Raw genomic sequence first — 15811 nt, forward strand, 5'->3', positions numbered from 1 at the left:
ACTGCAGCCAAATCTGCTGGAAGAGATTGGTTAAATGGGTTTCTTGCACGAAATCCTACCTTAACAATACGAAAACCAGAGGCCACATCAATCGCACGAGCAATGGGGTTTAATCGAGTTGCTGTAAATGGATTTTTCGATCTGTTAGAAAGTGTTGATGATGATGATCATTAGTGTTTTATGGCGCACAACAGCGAGGTTATCAGCGCCCGTTCCCAGAAGAAATGTTAAACAAGAATCAATTCAGAGCCGATCTTTGCGAGAATTGTAAATGCTCAAATTTCAAGATTGGACACAGCACATCAAAACAGGTAGATAAAACTAAAAATAAAATACCAGTACAAAACAGGCAAAAATAATTAACTGGGGCTGGGTGACCACTTACAAATAAGTTAGAAAGTCAATTAGACACATTCAAGTTTACGGGAGACAGAATTTTCAGTTGCCATGAGACTGGTTTAACAGTCATTCCAAAAGGTCACACAAAGTTGGTTGCTTTGAAAGGGCGCAGGCAGGTGGGAGTAGTTACTTCAGGAGAAAGAGGCCAGACTGTGACTGTAGAAATCTGTGTTTCAGGGTCGGGGTGCTACGTACCACCTATGTTATCCTCGAAAACGAATGCAAGAAGCGTTTGAGACTGGCCTGTCCCCTGGTGCCCGGGCAGAAGTCCAACAAACTGGTTGGATGACGAAAGAACTATTTTTGACTTGGTTTAAGAAGTTTATTGCATTTACTGAAGCGTCAAAGGAAAGACCAATACTTATATTGGACGGCCACAAAACGCACACCAAGAATTTAGAGCTGATAGATGTGGCCCGCGAAAATGAGGTTGTCTTGCTGTGTTTGCCACCACACTGCTCACACCGTTTTCAACCATTGCATGTGGAATTTATGAAACCTCTCAGTAAATTTGCACCCATCCTGGAAAAGTTGTTACGATGCATCAGATCGCACGTTTATTCGGCAAAGCCTTCATTCATCAGCTACAATGTCCACAGCAGTGAACGGGTTTCGGAGAACAGGCATTTGACCTGTAAACAGAAATGTGTTTCAAGAAAGTGATTACCTTCCCTGTTCAACTTCAGACATTCATCAAGCTCACACATCTGAAGTTACAGAAACAGAAGACCAAATACCAGAGATGTTGTCAAGACGTAAAGCACCTGAACAATTAAGTTTCCTTTAATTTACGTCTGTAGTCACAATCTTTTCTGTTTAACAGATTACCGGTTTCGGTCTCTAATGACTACCATAAGATCTGTCTCATAAAAACAAAGTCCTAATGCACTGCAGCCATAGTGGCATAGGATACAGTGCATTAGGACTTTGTTTTTATGAGACAGATCTGATGATGGTCATTAAAGACCGAAACCGGTAATCTGTTAAACAGAAAAGATTGTGACCATAGACGTAAATTAAAAGAAACTTATTATATATACGGGTCACTGTGATTTTTCGCGACGATGTCGCAGCTTATGAAACCTGAACTATTAACAATTCACGATCAAGCCTCTGTTTCGTTTAACTGTCAGGTTACCAGCCCTGAAATGGTGTTAGCTATTCCAAAGGTGGATAAAAAAAACCTAAAGGAAACCATCTAACAGGCGTGGAAAACACGTTGTTTTAACCGAATTTCCCTATAGGAGTGAACTATCTGAAGTAATTAAACGAAAAGGAGTCCCTAAACGTGCTGCATGTAAACGAAAACTCTTCTCAAAGACGTTTAATAAACCTGGGATACCACCAAAAGGACATAATGACAACGAAAAAGTGACGAACGTTACTGACGTCTTAACCACCCGTTGATGCTCAAGGTCGAATGACAACGAGGAAGACAGTGAAGAATGTTTATACTGCTATGACTTCTCTGAAGGAGGCTGGATACGGTGTATTAGCTGCGGACGCTGGGCCCACGACACTTGTGCAGGGATGGAAAGTGATGATGACGAGGCTGTCTACACTTGTGTACTATGTGAAAGTAAGAGGCCTAAATAAAATGTAATACCTGATCCTACATTTCGCAGAAGCGTGTTTCGAAACCTTATCGTCACATGATTTCGTTATTCCAGTCCTTATTTAAGCTTTAGAGATGAATTCATGCTAGTTCCCCATCTTACCCCGCACATGGGGCAAGGGAACTGGTAGTTTATGTTTCAAATCGAGATATTTCTAATTAATGTAACAAGTTTGCAGGTTTCTTTGCATGCTATTGTAATTCAATCAAACCTACTTGAATTTGTTTATTTTTGTCCCTTTCGTAAGGGTTTAAAGCCAGCTTCCCCATCTTGCCCCGCCTTCCCCTAATACATTACAGCAATACCTTCAAACGTAAAATGTTTGATCGCCCGATATACATTCTGTCAAGTAACAAGGCCTGTCTTATAAATGCTTTATTTTTAGTTCAACATCTCTTTACGATAAATGAAGGCAGGTTTGATAGTGGAGTTGTTTTATTTCATGTTGTTTCTAAGTCATTAAGGTGCGTTTAATGACTAATTTTTGGTTTTTAAAATTCTGCATTTAGCAAATGATACTGTTTTTCCTTTTTATTTTTTACTCAAACATGTTTCGACATATTTTTGTCGTCCTCGGTGGGTTTCAATGCATTTCTGTGAAATATTATACAGTTTTCTGGTTGGCTGCTTACTTTATTCAAAACAGTTATCTGCATTTTTTGTTGTGATTTTGAGGTTGTATAGGTTGACGTCTTTTTCGGCTGTTATGCTTCACAACATGAAGTCAGTAAAATAGTAAAAAGTACGTTCATTTGCTCTTAGAGGAGTTGTTTTTGCGTACTTTTCGCGAAGGTAACTCCACACAATGTCCTCTAGTTAAGTTAAAAAACATAATCAAGATATTGTTAAGAGGATACCCGTCACCTCATGAGAGCTGTAAGACATCCGTATGCCTAATTATTTGTTTGTGTGGATATAAATAAAAGCCAAACAGTGTTGGGTAACATCAACCATGAGAAACTCGTAAGTCGTGTGTAACAAGAAACAAAAGTTATGAGGTGTAGAAAAATATCCGCTACCAGTCAAATTATTGGGGCTGGTAGCGGATATTTTTCTACACCCCATAAAGGAACAGTCACGGAGTTCGACAGCATCCACTATGGATAAAATTCATTTAAAAGTTATGAGTTTTCAGTTTAGTAATTTCTTTTTATTAACGTATAATGTTCGCAGCTGAGTTTATTAGACACTGGACTCCTTATCACTTTCGACAGGAATGTTAAGAAAAGTCGCTGCGATCGTAGGACCCTAAGCGTTGGATCATTTTGAAGACACCAAACAATATAGTGCCTGAAGAAAACAACTCAAAGCTGACTTAGATAATAAGTTAAGCTTTTGTATTAAGTTACCTGCGGGAAGCTTATACGCATTTAATAATCACCTCATGTAGTAATAATTCAGTGATCACGCCACTAGAGCCACAAGTATATTGAGAAAACAGTAAAGCGCATTGTTTGTGAATGGAACGTTCAAAGGGAAGCTGACTGCTGATGGCTGCCTCCAACATACATTTCGCGTAGGTACCACAAAGATAAGAGCAAGCAAGTCTTGCACGGCGGCATACACACGTAGACACTCGTGTTTTCCCTCCTCTGTTTGCGAGTGGAACAGAAAAGGAGGTGGCCAATAATGATATAAGGCACCCTCCGCCATGCACCACACCGCGGCTCGCGAAGTGCATATGGGGATGAAGAACAGATTGTGTTGGTGCTGTGTGTATCTACACTTCACCATAAGCGTAATTTACCTTGCGGCATGACGTTAATGGTGCTTTAGAAGTAAATTAACGTAAAATAGTCACACAAATATGGGAAGATTTATGTGTACATACTGTAGTAGGTATGAACTATAGGGCAAAAATAGCTGCTCACTAAAATTTGTAAACAGTTTGATTTATGACTCCATTGGTTCGTCAGCGAAAAGTTTCGTAGCTGTCTGATGACGCACTTTAGCTGCTAAAAACTAACTGTGTCGTAACAACAATATTTTTAATGAGTAACAACAATACGACTCACACGCTATTGTATGGGGAAGCACAAGTAGGGTGTCGAGAGAATTCTCATCGAAAGTCGCGTTCATAGCTGAGCGTCGTGACCATCCCGGACCGTTTCCAGCATCTCTTAGTCTGCTGAAGAGGTAAACTAGAGATCTTCTTGACCTGACCCATCCACCTATTCGCTGCTCGCCACTTGTTATCGTACCCTAGATTTTTCCTTCCATGGTTATTTTCTCTGGATTTTTTTTCATTTAATCTCACAACACGATTGAAAGGACATATTAGTTCTTTCGGTCCATTTTATGAGCAGCGTCTTGCGGCAGTTCAGATGCATCTATACGGTGCATGTCTCTGGCCTTAAGGTTTCATGTTTCTCAACCTTAAAAGGAGACGGAAAACACGAGTCCTTCAACAACCCGGACGTTTGTGGTGTTTTTTATCGTTCTGATGTGCCAGATCTTGGTGAGCGTCTTCCAGCGGCTAGTCCTTTGCCCGATCCGTCTTATCTCATCTTCATCTTGACCCAAGACAAGTAGCAGAACGCACGACTTCGAGTTCCTTTAACCGAATCGACCTGTGAGTTGGACCTTCGCTTCACGGTCAGTTATCATGAATTTGAACTTGCTGGGATTGATGTGTAATCTATATGATAGAGTAACGTCTTTCACTTTTGTTAGTAGCTCAGTAAGCACATCTTCGATGCTGACTAAAAGCACGGTGTCACCAGAAAATCCGAGGTTGTTAATAGTTCTTCCACTTTTTGAGATGTTTTCAGCCAAACCATCAAGAACCCTCCAAATGACATGTTCGGTATAAATTTTTTACAGTTGAGGGTTAGGGAACAACACTGTCTAATACCTTTCGTACACTGAAGAAATCAGATATGCTGGAACTTGCTTAAAAGATGTGAGATGACTATTGTAGCTGCTTCTGATGGTGCTATCAAGTGCCATGGGGCACCGAACTCTGCAAGCACTTCCCACAACATTTCTATATTGTCAGTCCGGATAGGTTCAATACAGGAGACAACTACCAGATGATGATTATTGTTGATGGTGAAAGAATTTTAATGAACGCTATGGAAAACCTAATGAGATGCTTGAGTTTTCAAATGCATTCATCATAAGTAAAATAAAGTGACAATAAAGCTAAACCTTTACAATATAAAGCGTAGTCAGAAAAGCGTGAAAGGCTGTTGCAGGGAAGGTTATGCTGAGAAATAATTGTTAAGAAAGAAATTCGATGCATCGCGCCGTTTACGATTTGATTAGCACTGAAGTTAGCCAGTAAGGTCTTCGTGAGCTCAAATTCAAGCTCTTGCAGGCGCTAAAATGCGTTAATGCATAGACATCGGGGGTCTGTGAGTTACCACTTGTTCAAATGCTCATTAGCAGTTACTGCCTGGCTTTTCTGGAAGTGAGCAAAAGCTATCTTTATATGGCTTGAGGAACACCCTCCAAGCTTTTCAGACTGCTTGTGGTACTCTTTGATATTAATAAACCTATGCTACTGTATTTAGTCCTTTATTTTTAGATCACTGCCGGTTTCATGGCACTAAAAGTTTTATAACAATAAATCCAGAAGGAATAACAATTCTGAACATCCACTGATACGATAATTTTCTAAAATTATTTGAAGATTTAAAAAGAAATTTTAAACTATTAGAAGCTTTTACATGAGAATATTAAAATATTTATACTCACGTAACTGAAAGCTTAAGAGCTAGTGATCCATTGATAAGGTGAAAATTAATGAAAATCCTGATTTACAGTGCCCGTTTTCTTACCTTCAATATGACACAGCAAACTGCCACGTCCTCTGTTAGCGATTGCGGAAAGACCGGAGAAGCGATAAGTGACGTTTTCGGGTTCTGCTTTTCCGTCAACACCTATTTACTTTGCGGATTTGGGCCGGGTACAACATCCTCCTTGTTGCAACGACTCCTTGGTTTTTCATGCAAGCGGGGAAAAAAAAAGTTCGAATGGGTCTGAGCGCTATGGGACTTAACATATGAGGTCGACATCACACACATCCATGCCCGAGGCAGGATTCGAACCCGCGACCGTAGCGGTCGCGCGGTTCCAGACTGTAGCCCCTAGAACCGCTCGGCCACACCGGCCGGCTGAAAGCGGCAGATTGGGTATTAAAGTTTTTCATTAATTTTCGCTGTGTCAGAGGATCACTATGGTATAATTTTTTTAGGACACATCCACCATACTGGATTGGAATCTGGTTATTTCATTCCATGACATACCGTTTTTGAGCGGTGTCTGGTTCTGACGGTCAACGTATGTCGTCTACAAAGTTCCGAGCTGTTTGACTCTAATGTTTTAAATATGAGAGTACAAATGTTTTAATATTCTCATCTAAAAATTTCTAATAGCTTTTTTAATTCTCTTAAAACCTGAAATTAATTTCAGATAATTATTAATGGACGTCTCAGGGTTGTTATTCCTTCTGGATTTATTGTTATACAGATGTTCACCAGAAGATATTTCTTTTAATGTCACGAGACCGGTAGTGATCTATAAATAATGGACTAAATACAGCTGAAACCGTTTATTAATACCCAAGATGGTTACTCATAGCTGTGTCTGCCTTACGTACAAGGCTGCATGTTTCTGACCACTCTGTCGAACCTGCCAGTGCAGACGGGCATAAGCAGTAGGGTTTTCGTTAGTTCTAGAGCTACTCTGTTTAATCTATCATGTAAGTTTGCTACCTGCTTGTACTTTTACTGGGGTAAAAGCGGTACGTCGGTATCGCTGTTGCATCTCGAAGGAGCTTTGTTCAGTCACACACGAGCGGAGAGTTGTTTTCTTGTCCCTTCAAGACGACTCCTTTGTACCCTGCGCAAGCTTTCTCAGCGAGTACCAGCGTCGCAGCTCTCGCGAGATTAAAGGGTTGTGGCTCATGTCCCGAACCAGGCCGCGGCAGGGGGGGAGCTCCGTTTCCACGTCGCTAACTAAGGATGGATTGCGAATCTTCATCTTCCCTTATGCTCGCTGTGTTTGCATCGCCCCATTAAAGCATACGTTTGGTGGCTAGTAATAAATATTGGACAGAGGAGACATGATTGTTAATTACTTCTAGCAGTCTCTTAAGAGTTGCTCCTCATAAATTCTGTTCCTCGTAAAAAACTAAACTTTTACACTTTCCTTTCGTGATTCGGCTGAAAGTGGTGCATTTGCAGACTACCATTTGAGAAGTGGTAAGTTAGATCATACTGTGCGTGCTTATTCGATTCACATAATGAGGAAAACTAGCGAACTCTGAAAATGCTGCATTGTTTGGAGCATACCGATGTGGCTTTGTCTTTTATTTACACTTTCGTATCGCCTTCCTTACGCAACAAAATTTACCTTACGTTAGAAACTCTTAAATGTCACTGAGTACCATTCCCACAGTTGGACGTGATTAGCCAGTCGTCTGGCCCAGTCACGTTAAGGAAAGAAGTGCGGGCGACAGCTCCCGTGCGAACAGCTGTTCCGATAATGTCGTAAACAATGTGCATATTCAAGCATTTAACCACTAAACTCTGTTATTGTTTCCGTAGTGAGTTGCATGCAAGAAAAAAATTGTGTGCAGATCCAGTACTGGAGTTCGGAAACTTACTTTTCGCGGTAGTATGTGGAAGAATTACTTATGAGAAGAAGAACGTTTTAGACGAGATCGCTATAACAAGAAAAGCGTCCTTGTGGCATCCTGGTAAGCATGAAGTAATGGGGACGATGTTTTGGCTAATTGTGATGTACGTAATAATTTTAATTATAACACACCAAGGAATCGCTTATTTCGTGTCTATGGAAATTCAATGGAAAAATTTTATGTGTAGCTGGTACGAGATGTGTGTAATAACTTTTATGAAGACCTGAAGACGGTAACTTAGTTTTACCAAAACCGGGTATCTACAACGAAGTTCTTTATAGCTACTTCTTCTCCTATATAATCACTACAGATCGTCCCTTAGAGCTCAGCATGAGTGAACTATGCGGAAGAGCTTCTGTGAAATCTGATGTAACGAAAGTTGTGAAGGCGACGACAAGGTTTGTCAGTTGGTGAGAGCATTGTCTACACGAGGTAGGCTTGTGGTTTTTGAGTCTAGTCAAGCACACAGCTTTAAACTGCCGGAAAATCCTGAAACGGTACAGTAGTTTCCGCTCCATAAGCAGCAGGTTTCGCTGCTCGCTCATACCGGGCAATACAAACGGAGGCGGCTCCGCCGCCAATTTTATTCACTACGCGGCTGGCCGCAGGTGCAACAGAACCCATGTGGACGGGTGGAAAGAAATGGGTCAGGCTTCATAATACATATTTATATGTCTCGTGTATTATGCGTTTCTTGTACGTGAATGTGAACCTGCACATGTACTTTCCTAATCCTCCTCACACCGTTCCTTAAAGCGTGGCCAAATCTTAGTTGGGAAGTAGTTCTGTAGTACAGTAGTGCCAACCTTACTACTGGGTAGGGGATCAGAGAGACAGTATAGGCAGGTAAAAGTCAAAGACTTTCCAGTGTCACAAGATTTGGGATGGAGAGGTTGGTCACGGCCAAGTGGTTCGACCATCCCCTCCACCGGGGCCCAGGAAGACCTCTGGGTGCCCGCGATATTCGGCAGTGTTACAGAAGACGAGTAAGTGAGCAGACATGCCCTCAGTGCGTCTGTCTCGATGTTCACGCGTGGGAGAGGGGTATTTGAATATTTGCACTAATTCTTTTATTTCCAGCTTCGGACTGTGTAAGGAAATGAATGTTCTCGTTTAATTTCGGAAATTTGACCCCCTGTGTTAATGTATCTGGTCCCCAGTTTACCCGTTATCCTCCTCACATAGTAGATGTCCCTTGTAAAATATTGGGAAACTTTAGTGGTATACATTTGGCCAACGCAATTCCGTCTTGCCCGTAGAAATGTGCGTGCAGTCTAGTATATGATATACCCGAGCTATAAGTTGTAAAATTGTAATATCCTTAAACTGCAACAATTGCTGCAATCGCTGTAAAGTCGAGTGATAATGTTTAAAATAAATATTTAATCAATTGTCATCAATCTTTAACATACCATAAAAATCACAAAGGAGTCAAGTTAGAGGAATTCATTTAAAATAAAAATATAGACTGCAGGGACCCACACATCAGTGTGTGAGCCCTCCAGCCCTTTGCCTAGTATCGTGCAGAAAGGACACGCTCTTGAGGTAGCACTCTCAAGCTCCCCTCCCCAGTTATCCGTTGCGCAATTTTCATTCAGGGCTTGACGACATCAAATTTCGTCTGGCGTCCCTAGGCAAGGAGGTTTGACAGCAATCTTTCAATCCTACTTATTGTTCATATTAAATGGTTCAAATGGCTCTGAGCACTATGGGACTTTACATCTCTGGTCATCAGTCCCCTAGAACTACTCAAACCTAACTAACCTATGGACATCACACACATCCATGCCCGAGGCAGGATCCGAACGTGCGACCGTAGCGGTCACGCGGTTCCAGACTGAAGCGCCTAGAACCGCACGGCCACACCGGCCGGCGTTTATATTAAAACTTTTTACTGCTGTGGTCCCTCCGTTAAGGTGACTAGGAAATCCTCCGTTTATGTTTTCATTTCATGTTTGTAACAAATTAAGTATGACCTCTCTGTTAACCAAAATATTTAAATTGACATAAACCAAGGCGACTGAACAGTGAAGTATTCTGTACACATAATTGATATTTCAAACACTGCAACCTATCATTTGGAGCCTAGGTCTAACCCCACCTTCTCTACGTCAATCTGTCACGAAAACAAATATGACCATGACCAATAATTTTCTAACACTTATAAATGTCCTAATTTTTAATTTAGAATCAGCATTACCACTACTATGGGTTTTTCCAGAGAACTTTAAATTTTCATCATCCACTGTCCACCATAAAATCTCTTTTTGTAAGAACTGGCCAGCAATTCATGGTCTCCCTACGAGGACAAAATTAGTGATACAGGAAAGAAGGGTGCACCAAGTCTGCCGATGATTTACGTGGACTTTTACGTGACTTCCGGATCCACAGAGCATTATACGTACTCGTGCAGGAACTGCCGAGTGTCATAACCGCGAAATTGGGCAGTTAACCGTTTACACTACTTGTTGTGGAAATGTTTTAGATTCTATAAGATACCGGCGAAAATATGACTACTGGTATCAGAACGCCGTTTCTCGATAGTCAGACGTCCCCTCCCCCCCTTGTCCAGGTAGTCATCTTTTGTATTGTCTGGTGCCGCTTTGGCGTTTACTTATTTTTTTTTTTTTTTACCACTGCGTATTAAAATTATTATTAGCTTCGGTCTCTTGTTTATTTTCAGTATCACACCTGATGATGAGCATGTAAGAGGTTTAAGCATTGGAAAATAAAAAGAATCTTACGGCTGAAGAGGTATGTGTAACCTCTGCTACTTTAAAGCAACTACAATAGTATTTGTAATACGATAATATGAAAAGAGAGTCTCTTCTTCGTGATTAATAGGTTAGCTTCGTAAAATATAGATATAAAATCTCTTTTATGTTAAGATTTTTCACAAACAGCACGTTTTAGCGCAAAATTGGTATGCAGTGTCAGATGCCGGTTAAAAAACCTTTCTAACGTTGCCTCTTTCACCCCTGTTAGATTATTGTACGTTGAGAGAAAGGGCTGTTGAGAAATAATAAAATGATGTAGGAAACGGGAGAAATATATAGTTATGTTGGTCTTCTGTATGTATAAACTGTTTCGAAAACGGATGCCCTATACTGATGAACAGTTTCGCTTGTAGGATTGTAAAAATATGTTTATTTACGGATGACGCTTTAGCCTGAGGCAGGCATCTTCAGATTGGCTGACGCGAAAATTACACATTTTGTTGGAAGTGGCAAGACCCCATTTTGCAAAACTGCGTTACTAGCAAGAAGTTGTAACATAATTTGCTGATAGTAGATGGTGTTAGACACCTGGGATACCGAGCGTACAAAACGTCCCAGCAAATTTATGCTCGGTGACTCATATGCCTGAGCCGGCCGGAGTGGCCGAGCGGTTCTAGGCTCTACAGTCTGGGACCGCGCGACTGCTACGGTCGCAGGTTCGAATCCTGCCTCGGGCATGGATGTGCGTGATGTCCTTAGTTAGGTTTAAGTAGTTCTATGTTCTAGGCGACTGATGACCTCAGAAGTTGAGTCCCATAGTGCTCAGAGCCATTTGAACCATATGCCTGACACACTCTAATACCAAAAAGTGGTGTTACAGTTTCTGTCTAGTTTTGTAAAATGGGGTCAAGCCATTTCCAACAAAATGTTAATTTTTCGTGTAGGCCAATCTGAAGATACCTGAATCAGGCGAAACGCGTCGTTTGTAAATAAATAATAATTACAAAGCTGCAACCAAGTCTGTTTGTTTCTTCATCGTATATTACTTGCTGCTTTACCATCCCCGCTATTAGTAAGAAAAAATATTATATTCAGTTTAAAATGTAATTTTAAACATTTAAACTACCTGCTTATCCTTCTAATTTCGTGTACTGCTGGATATGACTGTATTCACAGACCAATTACATGGTGTTATTTCTTAACTTAGCCTAACTCTCTGTCTGTTTCTACACCCTACTTGACCGGTATTAAGACAGAGTGATACCCGCTTCATTAAAAGAAGCAGCATCGAAGAAAGTGACCTACGGCTGATTAAATTAGTCAGGACTGAATCATTCAGCAGCGTTGCACTGTCGTGAAACTTCCCGACAGGTCAAAGCTGAGTGCCGTGTCGGCGCTATGGCCCGGAACTTCGTCTTTCGCAGCAACGCTCTTGGCGACTAAAGTGTCCGGGCGATGGTCTAGTTTAGATTCTTGGCACTTTACACAGTTTTGATGTGTTGTGAACTTGCAATACAGCGCAAATCCGTTACAGGAAGTTTTCACGTGTAGATCGTGCTTGAACAACTCGCAAACAGACGTTGAACTGCAACTTGCTGTTTCATTTCAGGTTTTCGTTGATCCGCAGGTTCCATGTTATACAGTCAGAAGAAGTATCGCTGTGACACATGGCACGTTATAAAAAGAGCTTTAATATCAACAACCTGCAACGAGGTTTCTCGGTGCTTTGGACAATGTACAAGTTTCTCCCTAATTTGTGAACTAACACTTACGTTTACATATGCTTTTTGAATATTTATGCCCTTAAACACATCTCCAAAATTTAAGAAATGATTTAAAGGATATTGTAATATGATTAGAAACTGATAGGGAGAACAAGCGGACTGGGTGAGGGGGGAGAGGGTGGGGAGGGGCGAATGAAATTCATTTAATAGCGGCGTCTTATTGAACATTAACACGACGGTAAACTTCAAGTCCCTAGTCCGATCACTTCTAGATGTGGCTGAAAACAGCTAAACCGATACTACTACCATTTTATGATCAACGATTCTGTCTTCCTGCCAACATTACTGACTACAAGTCGTTTGTCTCCTCCTGCGAAACGTCTCAGAGACCACTACATCCGCACCAGACTTAGCTTATGATATGCAAGGAAAACTTGGTTCAATGTCTCACTGAAGATACGCAATTCATGTAAGCTCAATGAGCAGTTTTATGAAAATTTCCACATGGATGCCGTAACTCGTGGGAAGTTTGCGACTAGGAAATAAGGGCGAAAGCAAAATTATGTAAGATGTGTTGGTAACTTAAAATTGAGTGTGTGAGGTTCTCAGTTGCAGTAATTTAGTGTCTCGGTGCGTTACACAGTTTTAATGTGTTGTACAGTTGCAGTATAGCAAAAACCTGCTATAGATGGTGCTTGAACAGCTCACAAACAGACGCTGAATTCCAACTTGCTGTTCAGTTCGATCCAGTAAGAACACGGGAGGCAATATTAACCCTACGGCTTCTCACAGAAGATAGGCTAAGGACAGACAAACCTACATTTGTAGCATCTGGGACTTATGGAAAAGACCTTGACAATGTTGGCTAGATTACTTTCATTGAAATCCTGAAGGCACCGGGGTTAAATACAGGGAGAGAAATGCTATTTGCACGGTAACCAGACGGCAGTTGTGAGAGTTCGGATGTATGAAAGGGAAGCAGTGGTTGAGAAGGGAGTGAGGCATGGTTGTAGCGTTTCACCGATGTTAAGCAATCTATACATTTAACAGTCAGTAAAAGAAACCAAAGAAAAATTTGGAGTAGGAATTAAAGTTCAGGAGGAAGAAATAAAAACTTTAAGCTTTGTCGATGATATTGTAATTCTGTCAGAGATAGCAAAGGACTTGGAAGAGCAGCTGAACGGAATGGACAGTGTCTTGAAAAGGAAATGTAAGATGAACGTCAACAAAAGCAAAACAAGGATAATGGAATGTAGTAGAATTCAATCATGGGATTCCAAGGGAATTAGATTAGGAAACGAGACACTTAAAGTAGTAGGCGAGTTTTGTTTTGCTATTTGGTCACCAATATAACTAATGATGGCCGAACTAGAGAGGATGTTCAATGTACACTGGCAATGGCAAGAAAAGAATTTCTGAAGAACAAAAACTGTTAACATGGAATATAGATTTAAGTATTAAGAAATCTTTTCTGAAGGTTGTTGTATGGGGTGTAGCCATATTTGGAAGTGAAATGTGGGCGATAACAGTTTAGACAAGAAAAGAATATAAGCTTTTGAAATGTGGTGCAACAGAATAATGCTGATGAGTAGATGGGTAGATCAGATAATTAATGTGGTGATACTGAGGAGAACTGGAGAGAAAGGACTGATCAGAAGAAGGGATCCGTTGAAAGGATGATTTCTTAGACATCATGATATCACCAATTTAGTATTGGAGGCAAACACGGGGTGTAAAAATCATAGAGGGAGACCAAGAGGTGAATACAGTAAGCAGATTAAAAAAGATGTATTTTTTTTCGTATGGGCATCCTTTCGGCAGGAGATCATTGGGACGACGGGCGTTTACTATTGTGACAAAATAAAACACCTACAGCCGTCCTTATTATTTTATTTTATTTTGTTGCAACCAGTTTCAACGCGCCATCTTCAGGCTGTTGCTGATGCGATACGGGTTGATATCCCTATCATATCAACCCGTACCGCATCAACAACAGCCTGAAGATGGCGCACTGAAGGGTTTAAACTGGTTGAAACAAAATAAAAGAAAATAAAATCATAAGGTTGGGTGTAGGTGTTTTATTTTGTCACAATAAAAAAAATATGTAGGTTGCAGTAGTTATTCGGAGACGAAGATGCTCGCAAAGGATGGAGCAGAATGCAGAGCTGCATCAAACCCGTTTTCGGACTGAGGACAACAACAGCAACAACATTTTCTCATATTCAGATGCAGTAGAGATTGTTTCTGATAAAAAAATTAAAGGATCTCATTTATCTTTAGCTGCTGCGTCAGCTAATTTCTGTTTGCTTTGAGAATATCAGTACTCCGGATACTAAAACAGCATGCTGAGCAAGAGGTAAGTAGTTTTTATTTCAGAGCAGATCTCACCTGACATTCTTGAGCAAATAGCGCGTAGTCAGAGTTTTCGGATGTCGTTCTAGCTCGCAGATCAATGTTCTGTGAACAATGTTGGTAATTTCAGAAAGTTATTTTCTTCCAAGTGGAGCATTAATTTATCTTTGTTGATTTTCCAAGTGAAACATTCCACTGCATATCACGCAGCTTTGCTCACGTATTTCGGTACCTACTGAGTTTTACTAATTTTTCATTGAGCACACAATTAGTTTCTTTTGGCATTTAATTGTCTTCCTTTTCTTTATTTCAAGCATTTCATGAAGTAAAGTTTGATGTCACGACACATGCGCTACAAAGGGCCAAACAACAATCGGTTTTGCTCAGCAATTTAATACGATACCTAAAGTACACGTTACACGAGGAGAATGTTTTCGAAATCACTTTATTCAGTGTTCTCTAATACTGACAATATTTTATAGAAAGCTTATACATGTCGACCTTTTTCGCCTAGGACAGTCCTCTGGTTTTTCTGTGACTGCGTAGTTAGATTGCAACACAGGTTCTCGAAATCGAATCAGCGCTACGCCTACATATAGTAACATTTGTATTTTCTCTTTCAGCTACTGTTATTTTCATTTTGGCATGTGATTTTGTGTGAAATAATTCTTTTCTCCTTTTGCAAAAATATTGAGGGTGAAGATCTTCGTTGCGAAGGCAGATAATAGCACAAACTGTGTGAATTATTTCAGTATTTCCTAGATTTTTCGCAGATATTTCTGTTGCTTAAGAATTTGCTACTTTCAGTTATGTTGACTGGTAATTCAGTTTTCACATTCCAGCATTATGGCTAGCAATAAAGTATTTCGTCGTGCTAGTAGATCGCAAACCACGTCGCGAAGCTATGACTCAGTTATTAGTGAAACAGAACAAGCGCAACACTCGATACACATAAATAATATATTTGAGATTTCAGAGAGTGCAGATAACTTTCTAACAGAGAAGAGTTTTAAAATAACAAACGTAACAGAATAGATACCCAACAGTAAACAATAAATTTCAGAAGACAAATCGGCAGTCGCAAAGTCTCCTCAGATAAGCGAAATTTCGCAACAGCCATTTATTGAGACAGTCGATTCGGGTTTTGCTTTCTTCAGTCAAACAGTACACGTGCCGTCACATATTACTGACAATAAATACTCACGTGTTGGAAATCCAGTAGATACGATTGCGGTAATTGATAATCCAACTTTGTTAGAGTTGCTACAAAACATGAATAAAACATAGAAAGATACAAGTAATGAACTTCAACGAGACACAGAACAGCTTCAGAAAACAGACAAAACACTTGAAAAAAAA

The sequence above is a fragment of the Schistocerca piceifrons genome, chromosome 5, assembly GCF_021461385.2.
Source record: "Schistocerca piceifrons isolate TAMUIC-IGC-003096 chromosome 5, iqSchPice1.1, whole genome shotgun sequence".
Lineage (NCBI taxonomy): Eukaryota > Metazoa > Arthropoda > Insecta > Orthoptera > Acrididae > Schistocerca > Schistocerca piceifrons.